Source organism: Phocoena phocoena, chromosome 14 (genome assembly GCF_963924675.1).
Source record: "Phocoena phocoena chromosome 14, mPhoPho1.1, whole genome shotgun sequence".
Lineage (NCBI taxonomy): Eukaryota > Metazoa > Chordata > Mammalia > Artiodactyla > Phocoenidae > Phocoena > Phocoena phocoena.
In genome coordinates this window covers 43,150,291-43,161,624 of record NC_089232.1, presented here as the reverse complement: position 1 = coordinate 43,161,624, position 11,334 = coordinate 43,150,291, and positions in this window count along the sequence as shown.

The window sequence follows — 11,334 nt, the reverse complement described above, 5'->3', positions numbered from 1 at the left end:
TCTGGTTTTGGTATCAGGGTGATGGTGGCCTCATAGAATGAGTTTGGGAGTGTTCCTCCCTCTGCTATATTTTTGAAGAGTTTGAGAAGGATAGGTGTTAGCTCTTCTCTAAATGTTTGATAGAATTCACCTGTGAAGCCATCTGTTCCTGGGCTTTTGTTTGTTGGAAGATTTTTAATCACAGTTTCAATTTCAGTGCTTATGATTGGTCTGTTCATATTTTCTATTTCTTCCTGGTTCAGTCTCAGAAGGTTGTGCATTTCTAAGAATCTGTCCATTTCTTCCAGGTTGTCCATTTTATTGGCATATAGTTGCTTGTAGTAATCTCTCATGATCCTTTGTATTTCTGCAGTGTCAGGTGTTACTTCGCCGTTTTCATTTCTAATTCTACTGACATGAGTCTTCTCCCGTTTTCCTTGAGGAGTCTGGCTAACGGTTTATCAACTGTGTTTATCTTCTCAAAGAACAAGCTTTTAGTTTTTTTGATCTTTGCTATCATTTCCTTTATTTCTTTTTCATTTGTTTCTGATCTGATGTTTATGATTTCTTTCTTTCTGCTAACTTTGGGTTCTTTTTTTTCTTCTTTCTCTAATTGCTATGGTGTAAGGTCAGTTTGCGAATTTGAGATGTTTCTTGCTTCTTAAGGTAGGATATTATTGTTATAAACTTCCCTCTTAGAACTGCTTTTGCTGCATCCCTTAGGTTTTGGGTCGTCGTGTTTTCATTGTCATTTAGTTCTAGGTATTTTTTGATTTCCTCTTTGATTTCTTCAGTGATCTCTTGGTTATTAAGTACTGTATTGTTTAGCCTCCATGTGTTTGTATTTTTTACAGATTTTTTCCTGTAATTGATAGCCACATAGCACTGTGGTTAGAAAAGATACTTGACATGATTTCAGTTTTCTTAAATTTACCAAGGCTTGATTTGTGACCCAAGATATGATCTATCCTGGAGAATGTTGCATGAGCACTTGAGAAGAATGTGTATTCTGTTGTTTTTGGGTGGAATGTCCTATAAATATCAATTAAGTCCATCTTGTTTTTGTATCATTTAAAGCTTGTGTTTCCTTATTTATTTTCATTTTGGATGATCTGTCCATTGGTTAAAGTCCCCTAGTATAATTGTGTTACTGTCAATTTCCCCTTTTATGGATATCAGTGTTTGCCTTATGTATTGAGATGCTCCTATGTTGGGTGCATAAATATTTACAATTGTTATATCTTCTTCTTGGATCGATCCCTTGATCATTATGTAGTGTCCTTCTTTGTCTCTTGTAATAGTCTTTGTTTTAAAGTCTATTTTATCTGATATGAGAATTGCGACTCCAGCTTTCTTTTGGTTTCCATTTGCATGGAATATCTTTTTCCATCCCCTCACTTTCAGTCTGTATGTGTCCCTAGGTCTGAGGTGGGTCTCTTGTAGACAGCATATATACCGGTCTTATTTTTGTATCCATTCAGCCAGTCTTTGTCTTTTGGTTGGAAAATTTAAACTACTTACATTTAAGGTAATTACAGATATGTATGTTCCTATTACCATTTTCGTAATTGTTTTGTGTTTGTCATTGTAGGTCTTTTCCTTCTCTTGTGTTTCCTGCCTAGGGAAGTTCCTTTAGCATTTGTTGTAAAGCTGGTTTGGTGGTGCTGAATTCTCTTAACTTTTGCTTGTCTGTAAAGGTTCAAATTTCTCCATCAAATCTGAATGAGATCCTTGCTGGGTAGAGTAATCTTGGTTTTAGGTTTTCCTCCTTCATCACTTTAAATATGTCCTGCCACTCCCTTCTGGCTTGCAGTGTTTCTGTTGAAAGATCAGCTGTTAACCTTATGGGGATTCCCTTGTGTGTTATTTGTTGTTTTTCCCTTGCTGCTTTTAATATTTTTTCTTTGTTTTTAATTTTTGATAGTTTGATTCATATGTGTCTTGGCGTGTTTATACTGTATGGGACTCTCTGTGCTCCCTGGACTTGATTAACTATTTCCTTTCCCATATTAGGGAAATTTTCAACTATAACCTCTTCAAATATTTTCTCAGTCCCTTTCTTTTTCTCTTTTTCTTCTGGGACCCGTATAATTCGAATACTGGTGCATTTAATGTTGTCCCAGAAGTCTCTTGAGACTGTCGTCAATTATTTTCATTCTTTTTTTTTTTATTCTGCTCTGCCGTAGTTATTTCCACTATTTTATCTTCCAGGTCACTTAGCCATTCTTCTGCCTCAGTTATTCTACTATTGATCAGTTCTAGAGAATTTTTAATTTCATTTATTGTGTTGTTCATCACTGTTTGTTTGCTCTTTAGTTCTTCTAGGTCCTTGTTAAACATTTCTTGTAGTTTCTCTATTCTATTTCCAAGATTTTGGATCATGCTTACTATCATTATTCTGAATTCTTTTTCAGGTAGACTGCCGAAATTATTTATTCTTCATTTGTTAGGTCTGGTGGGTTTTTCCCTTGCTCCTTCATCTGCTGTGTATTTTTCTGTCTTCTCATTTTGCTCAACTTACTGTGTCTGGGGTCTCCTTTTCGCCGGCTGCAGGTTTGTAGTTCCTGTTGTTTTTGGTGTCTGTCCCCAGTGACTACGGTTAGTTTAGTGGGTTTTGTAGGCTTCCTGGTGGAGGGTACTAGTGCCTGTGTTCTGGTGGATGAGGCTGGATCTTGTCTTTCTGGTGGGCAGGTCCACGTCTGGTTGCGTGTTTTGGGGTGTCTGTGGCCTTATTATGATTTTAGGTAGCCTCTCTGCTAATGGATGGGGTTGTGTTCCTCTCTTGCTAGTTGTTTGGCATGGTGTCCAGCACTGTAGCTTGCTGGTCATTGAGTGGAGCTGGGTCTTGGCGTTGAAATGGAGATGTCTGGAAGATTTTCGCCATGTGATATTACATGGAACTGGGAGGTCTCTTGTGGACCAGTGTCCTGAACTTGGCTCTCCCACCTCAGATGCACAGCCCTGATGCCTGGCTGGAGCATCAAGAGCCTGTCATTCACACGGCTCAGAATAAAAGGGAGAGAAAAAAGAAAGAAAGAAGAAGATAAAATAAAATAAAGTTATTAAAGTAAAAAATAATTAAGAAAAAATTTTTTTAAGTAATAATAAAAAAAGGACAGACAGAACCTTAGGATAAATGGTAAAAGCAAAGCTACAGAGACAAAATTACACACAGAAGCATACACATACACACTCACAGAAAGAGGAAAAGGGGAAAAAATAATATATATCTTGCTCCCAAAGTCCACCTCCTCAATTTGGGATGATTCGTTGTGTATTCAGGTATTCCACAGATGCAGGGTACCTCATATTGATTTTTGAGTTTTAATCCACTGCTCCTGAGGCTGCTGGGAGAAAATTCCCTTTCTCTTCTTTTTTCGCACAGCTCCTGGGTTTCAGCTTTGGATTTGGACCCGCCTCTGATAATAGGTCGCCTGAGGGCATCTGTTCTTTGCTCAGAGAGGACGGGGTTAAAGAAGCAGCTGATTAGGGGGCTCTGGCTCACTCAGGCCGGCGGAGGGAGGGGTACGGATGCGGGGTGAGCCTGCAGCGGCAGAGGCCGGCGTGACGTTGCACCAGTCTGAGGCGCGCCTTGCGTTCTCCTGGGGAAGTTGTCCCTGGATCATGGGACCCTGGCAATGGCAGGCTGCACAGGCTCCCGGGAAGGGGGGTGTGGAGAGTGACCTGTGCTCGCACACAGGCTTCTTGGTGGTGGCAGCAGCAGCCCTAGCGTCTCATGCCCATCTATGGGGTCCGTGCTGATAGCCACGGCTCGCGCCTGTCTCTGCAGCTCCTTTAAGCGGCACTCTTAATCCCCTCTCCTCACGCATCGGGAAACAAAGAGGCAAGAAAAAGTCTCGTCTCTTCCGCAGGTCCAGACCTTTTCCCAGACTCACTCCTGGCTAGCCATGGTGCACTAAGCCCCTGCAGGCTATGTTCACGCCGCCAACCCCAGTCCTTTCCCTGCGCTCCAACCGAAGCCCGAGCCTCAGCTCCCAGCCCCCGCCCGTCCTGGTGGGTGAGCAGACAAGCCTCTGGGGCTGGGGACTGCTGGTCGGCACCGATCCTCTGTGCGGGAATCTCTCCGCTTTGCCCTCTGCACCGCTGTTGCTGCGTTCTCCTCTGTGGCTCCGAAGCTTTCCCTCTCCACCACCCGCAGTCTCCTCCCGTGAAGGGGCTTCTAATGTGTGGAAACCTTTACTCCTTCACTGCTCCCTCCCACTGGTGCCAGTCCGTTCCCTATCCTTTTGTCTATGTTTATTCTTTTTTCTTTTGCCCTACCCAGGTACGTGGGGAGTTCCTTGCATTTGGGAGGTCTGAGGTCCTCTGCCAGCGTTCAGTAGGTGTTCTGCAGGAGTTGTTCCACGTGTAGATATATTTCTGGTGCATCTGTGGGGAGGAAGGTGATCTCCGCGTCTTACTCTTCCGCCATCTTGAAGCTCCTCCTCATTAAATCTTAAACATTATTTTTGAATCGCAGCTTTTAGTGTTCCATAATTCGGCCACTGCTAAGTTCCCTAAGATTCCCAATTTTGTCTTTACTATATCCTGTAGGCCTTGCACCATGTATAGCACCTGGCATATGTGAGGTACTCAGTATTTCACGATTTGAATTGAATCCCTTTATTAGCCAATTGTTTAATACAGACTTATGATAATGATTATGAGCCTCTCGAGAAATTTGAGGGGGCTTAAATATTAACAAGTATTTTAGTTATGCTCAACGTCATTTTCATTATAGCTCTATTGATATTTCTAAGTTCTTTGAATGTTATATCAAACGAGTAAGTACTCATTTCCCCAGAGTTCCACTAGCTGTCTGTGGGCTTACTGGTACGTATGTCTCAAAGAATGACCTCTTTTTACAAAGAATGACAAAAGGACAAAACCGTCCAGACATCAAGCAAAGAAGAGTTCTGAATGAGATGTCACCAGTCTAAGTGAATCAGACCCTGTTCTCAGTTTGCATCTTCCTTTACGTTTCACTCACTTTGATTTTCTCCACCCCTGGCTACAGGGCATAAGCTTCCCGCATAAAATATTTGCTCATGTCTATACAAAGGTGGTATCAAAGTTCAGACTCATTCAGGGTCATAAAAGAGAACTCCATTGGAGCTCTCCATAACAAAAGATGGTGGTTTCATGGGTTGATTTTAAGAATATAACAATATATTTTAGAGACTTAAAAAAGGAAGATACGATCAGGCCTAGGGGAAGAATCAGAATAATCAAGTTTACGCAAAATATCCTTCTTCCTTCTTTTACTCTTGCCCTCTCATGATTCTTGGCTTCATTCTTCTTTTTGTGTGTCAAGTTTTCTTTACTTTAGTCCACAAGGCAGAAAGTAATCATTCATAGTTTTACTTACAACTCCACTTACAATGGAGTTGGGGTTTCTAAATTCAATTTTAAATTCCCAATTTTAAATTCGAGAGGGATGGCTTATTGGCAGAGACCAAATTCTCAAAATAAGCCAGTCAATCAATTATGGTTAAGGAGGCAGAGTTATGCTAAAACAGCATGGCTAGATTCACACACACACACACACACACACACACACACACACATGCACACACACAATATGTATCTGATTTTGATGATAACAGCAATGATAGAATCTCAAGTATAGTGAGCTTTATAATGTCACCCTCAATATCCAAATCTACTGGAAACCTCAGAATGTGACCTTATTTGGAAATATGTTCTTTCCAAGTGTAATTATCGTAAGGAACGAGATAAGAAATTATGCTGAATTAGGCTTAGATCAAAACCCAATGATAGGGCTTCCCTGGTGGCACAGTGGTTAAGAATCCGCCTGCCAGTGCAGGGGACACAGGTTTGAGCCCTGGTCCGGGAAGATCCCACATGCTGTGGAGCAACTACTGCACCTGCACTCTAGAGCCCACGTGCCACAACTACTGAAGCCCACAAGCCTAGAGCCCATGCTCCACAACAAGAGAAGCCACCACAATGAGAAGACTGTGCACCATAAAGAAGAGTAGCCCCCACTTGCTGCAACTAGAATGAAGCTCGCGCACAGCAACAAAGACCCAATGCAGCCAAAAATAAATAAATAACGTAATTAAGAAAATGACTTGTAAATAAATAAATGATAAATATTGCTAAAATAAAAAACCAACCCAATGATAGTAACCTTCTTTTTAAGAAACAGAAAGGACACAAGGAGAGAGACACAGAGAAGAAAGTGATATGAAGATGGAAGCAGAGATTAGTGATGTGTCCATAAGCCAAAAAATGTTAAGGATATTGTGTAACCTCCAGAAGTTAGGAGAGAGGCATGGGAAAGTTCTCCTCAGAGATGGCAAGACAAAGAGCATGTAATGGCAAAATTACAACATTCTGACAGTATGAAATAATGACAGAGGGAGCCAGCCCTGTTGATTCCTTGATTTCACACTTCTGGCTTCATGAACTGTGAGAGAATAGATTTCTGTTGTCTTGTAACCACCAAGTTGGTAGTAGTTTATTATTGCAGCCCTAGGAAATAAATAGACCAAGAAAAGAGAAAATGACTTAAGGAGACCGATTGAGGAGCTCCTTTTTTCCACCAAGAGATTCCCCTGCCTTCTTCTCTGGTAAACAATGCATTCTGTATTTTATCTTAGTCAGGTAAGCTATTTTCTTCCAATGTTCAACTTATATTAGTTTATGACTATAAAAGGATCCCAAGCAACTTAAAATAGAACGATGCAATAATAGTTGACTATTATTGCTCACAAATGGCAAAAAAGCAGAAGATAGCTACTCTTTATTTCTATTCCTTTACTGATTTAAACTCATGTAACTAAGTGGTAATGTTTCCTCACTTTAAGGACAAAATGTACTCCACAGTTCTCACTTAAGCATTCATCACCAGGCCTCAAGGTCCTTGCATCATTTGGGATTGATTCAGTAAAAAAGTGACTAAAATGAAGTGCTTGAACTGGTCCTCAAATATTTCTGTAGTCATTGCATACCTTTGCAAATAGCTTTTTAATAGTGAAATTGCCACATTATGATTTAATTTGTACTGAACAAATGAGGACATATTATCATCTCAGCCAATATTTGAGTTAGCTCAGGAGAATTTCAAGCAACTTGGATGAATTTGGCTGCAATGCAGTGCCTGAAATAAAATAAACTTTGTTTTTTGGTGTGTTATGTAAAAATATAAGTACATATACATGAATTGAAAACAACCTTCGTTTTATATAACCAGAATAAAAACTAAAACGGAAAGATGCCAGCTTTTTTTTTTTCTATATTAGAAAATACACTGACTTTTCATTCATGGCTTGATCATGTCTCAAGTGTCCTATGAAGAGAAAATAAAGCAGTAACATGTCATTTATCTGAAGGTCACTTATCCTACAAATCAGCAGTTTGGAACATCAATGAGAACTTGGTAATAATGAAGAAAGGCCCAAGAGAAAAGAAAAAGATGTCTGTACATTTTTTGATTTGACTTGATTTAACAAAACACTTGATTTGGCCATTCACCAAGAAAGCACTTGATATACAATTTTTTTTACTGCTATAGTAATACTTTTATAAAGCCCACCTAGCTTTCTGACTATCAATGAATTAAAATTAATCAGAACTAAGGAGCTCTATCTAGAGTTAGTCACAGTGATGACAGAAGGAAGTTAACAGCCTGGGAGCAATGGAGGAGACAGTAATACTTTAAAATACAGAAAGAAGAGCTCTCTAAAATTATAGCAGACCAATTTTGCAAATTCACAACTGCTGATCAATTTTGCAAATTTACAACTGCTCAAACCTCCCACAATGTCATCTGAACACATATAAATGAAAGAACAAGCACTGCCAAACAAAATTGCCATAATTAAAAAAGAGATTTTCTTCATAGACTAGAAATAAAGCATATATTTACTAAACATTCTGGGCTAAGTCAAGAACATCAAAGGTCTGGGGAGGAGGGTCAGTGTAACTTGGGTGGTGCTCATAAAACATGCATAACAGTAAAGAATCAGAAAATATAACATAATACAAGAAGAGGAATACATTTTTATTGACTGAAAACTCAAGCAGGATCTCTTATACATGTGAAGCCAATCTAGAATTCTGTAATGTATTTAATGAAATAAATCCAGAAATAAACTAACCACATGGGATCCGAATCCAATAATAGGTGAAACATGCAAAGCCTGTTGTGGGAGCCTTGTGTCATGGAAGGCCAAGACTAAGCATCTTAAAGACAGTTTTGTATTCCCTGGATGTGTAATAAAGTAATATCTGTCCAAAGATAGCCTTACAAATAAGAATCACAAAGTGCTAGAGGAAAACCAAAACAATGAAAGGGTTGCACAACTGAGCAAAACAGAGTTGTAACTCAGAACATAGAGAAAAGTACAGCAATCTGAAAAGAACTTTAAAGTAATCAATTTAATGTTTTCTACAGAAAATAAAAGTGAAAGCAACCCAAACAAGAATAAAAAATTATGACACAGAAGTTGATGGTTATTAACTGAGAAATATTTGAATAGGTTTACTACCCACCCAACTGGAGAGACTTGAAAAATGAAATAGTGAGTTGTAAAATCAGTGAAAACTTCCTTGAATATAGAGCAAAGGATTAAAAAAAAATACAAAATATAAAACAAAGTTAAAATACATTAAAGATAGTAGTTTAATAAAATAAATAAATTGGAAACAGTAGTAACAGTTGAGAGGTGAAATGGTACAAAGGAAAGTATAAGTATGCTAAAAAACTTTGTCTTGTCCCAAAGAAAGGCAGAACTACGTGATATACTTGTTTAAAAAAAAAGTTGATGTTTTGTGAATAAAAATTTAAAGAAATCCCGAACAAGAAGAAGAAGAAGAAGATGAGGAAGAAGGGGAAGGAGAAGAGAAAGGGGAAGGAAAAGAGACGGCCCAGGAGGAGGAGGAGGAGGAGGAGGAGGAAGAGGAAGAAATATTAAGAATTAGACTGTAGGGCTTCCCTGGTGGCACAGTGGTTGAGAGTCCGCCTGCCGATGCAGGGGATGCATGTTCGTGCCCCAGTCCAGGGCCCGTGAGCCGTGGCCGCTGGGCCTGTGCGTCCAGAGCCTGTGCTCCGTAGCAGGAGAGGCCACAGCAGTGAGAGGCCCGCGTACCGCAAAAAAAAAATTAGACTGTAAAACTTATAAACCTATAGAGAAAAAAATGGAATAAACCAGAACATCAAAGAAATTATACTTAAAAAAAAAGGGAGGGACAGGAAAAAAAAGAAAAAGTTTGATAAACATTAAAAAAAAAACCAACACGTGCTAAGATGGCAGAAATAATTTAAAGTATGCCATTAATCAAAATAGGCATATTTGAGTTGAAACTATTATTAGAAAGCATAAGTTATAAATGGATTTTTAAAATGTAGCTAGTATCTGTTCATACAGGAGAAGCTTAAAAGAAAAAAAAAAAGTTGCAACAAAAGAATATAAACATGTAATGATTTGAAAACAGCTCAGTAATTACTTTAAAGGAGCCTGAGTGTCTGACGGCTGTGAAGACCCTCCCAGCCCTAGATGGCCTAGGTTTTGAAGAGAGAGAAATAAATGTGTCTTGCTTAAGCCACAGTTATTATTGTTTTACTTCATTTTTATCACTGGATGCTAAATATTCTTGTAACCAATACATACTATGAGATATTAAAGCAGATAAAGTGCCTATTCCTCGCTTATAAAAGGATTGATCCACAAAGACAATAATACCCATGAACTTGGATGTAGCTAACAATAGAGTCTTAAAATAAATCAATCCAAATAATGAAAAACAAGGAGAAGTTGAAAAATTCCCAGTCCCTAGTGGGGAACTTTAATATGGTGTTCTCATATACTTACATTTCAAGCAACAAAAAATAAATAACATATAGGACTGAAATAACCAGGTTTGTTACTAAAAAATATTTAATAGCCAAAGTAACAAAGGCACTGATTAAGCATATGAAGGTGTCAACAAAGTAGAAGAGATGTTGGACTTTAACAATCAGTTTGAAGTGCAAAGTCTGAATCAGCTGAATATCAACCATGGGAATAAACAAACAGAACAAATAAGCTGCATATCTGTACCATACAAAGAGAAAACACTTATTATCTTCAATCCCATATTAAATATTATCAATCCTATATCAATACTGACCAGCTACTAGAACATAAAATAATCTTCAATCAATATTACAAAAAACATATTCCCTAACTAAAATTAAATAAATTTAGAAATCACATAAATTCATCTGCCCCACTTATTTGAGATATTGGAATACATATGTTTCTGTAATTCATGATTATATTAGTTATATACTGCTGTGTAACAAATTACCCCAATATTTAATAGCTCAAAAAATAAATACTTGTTATATTATGGTTTCTCTGGGTCCAGCATTCAGGTGCTTCTTAGCTGGGTGCCTCTGGGTTGGAGTCTCCCATAAGGCTATAATCAAGGTATCATCTGGGGTTATAGTTATCTGAAGGGTCAATTTAGGGAGAACCTACTTTCAAGTTCACACAAGTGGTTGTTCCCAGTCCTCAGAGAATCCACTTTCAAGTCCATTCATGTGACTACGGCAATCCTTAGCTTCTCACTGTTTGCCAGAGACATCAGTTCCTGCCCCTGCCATGGGGGTTTCTATATGGGGAAGCTCACAACATGGCAGCTAGCTTTCCCACAGAATAAGGCAACGAGAGAGAGTGAGACATAGGCCAGTCTCTTTGTAACATAATCTCAGAAGTGGCATCTATAATGTCAGAATTACTATTTATTTGAAGGATGTCACTCAATGAAAGGAGAATACACATGGGCGTAATACTAGGAGGCAAGAGTCTTTGGGTCCATCTTAGAGGCTTCCTGCTACAATGGTTTAAGAGAAAATAAAAGTAGAAAATATAAATTATTTATGACTGAATAACAACAAGAACATTACATATCTAAAATTGTGGATATAGCCAAAGCAGTAGCAGGGAAAAATTCTTTCAAAATGTGTAAAATTAGAATAAATTAGCTAAATATTAAACTCAAAAAGATAGAAAAAGCAAAAGAACTAAAGAAAATTGAGGAGAAAAAGTAAAAAAGGTAAAAAATCAATGAAATAGGAAAGAATGTTGAGCAATTAAACAGTGGTTGAAAAGATGAACTAGACAGTAAATGGTGTTGGAAAAACATTATAAAAATAATTTAAAAAACTGTTCATATCTCTTCCCATACACCAAGAAGAATTCTATATGGATAAAATACATAAATAAAAAATAATCTAACTTTTAATAACCTCTATGAAAACATGGGGGTATTTTTATAATCTGAGAGTGAGGCAATCTTTCTAAACTATAGCATAATTCAGAAATCCTAACAAAATCAAATATG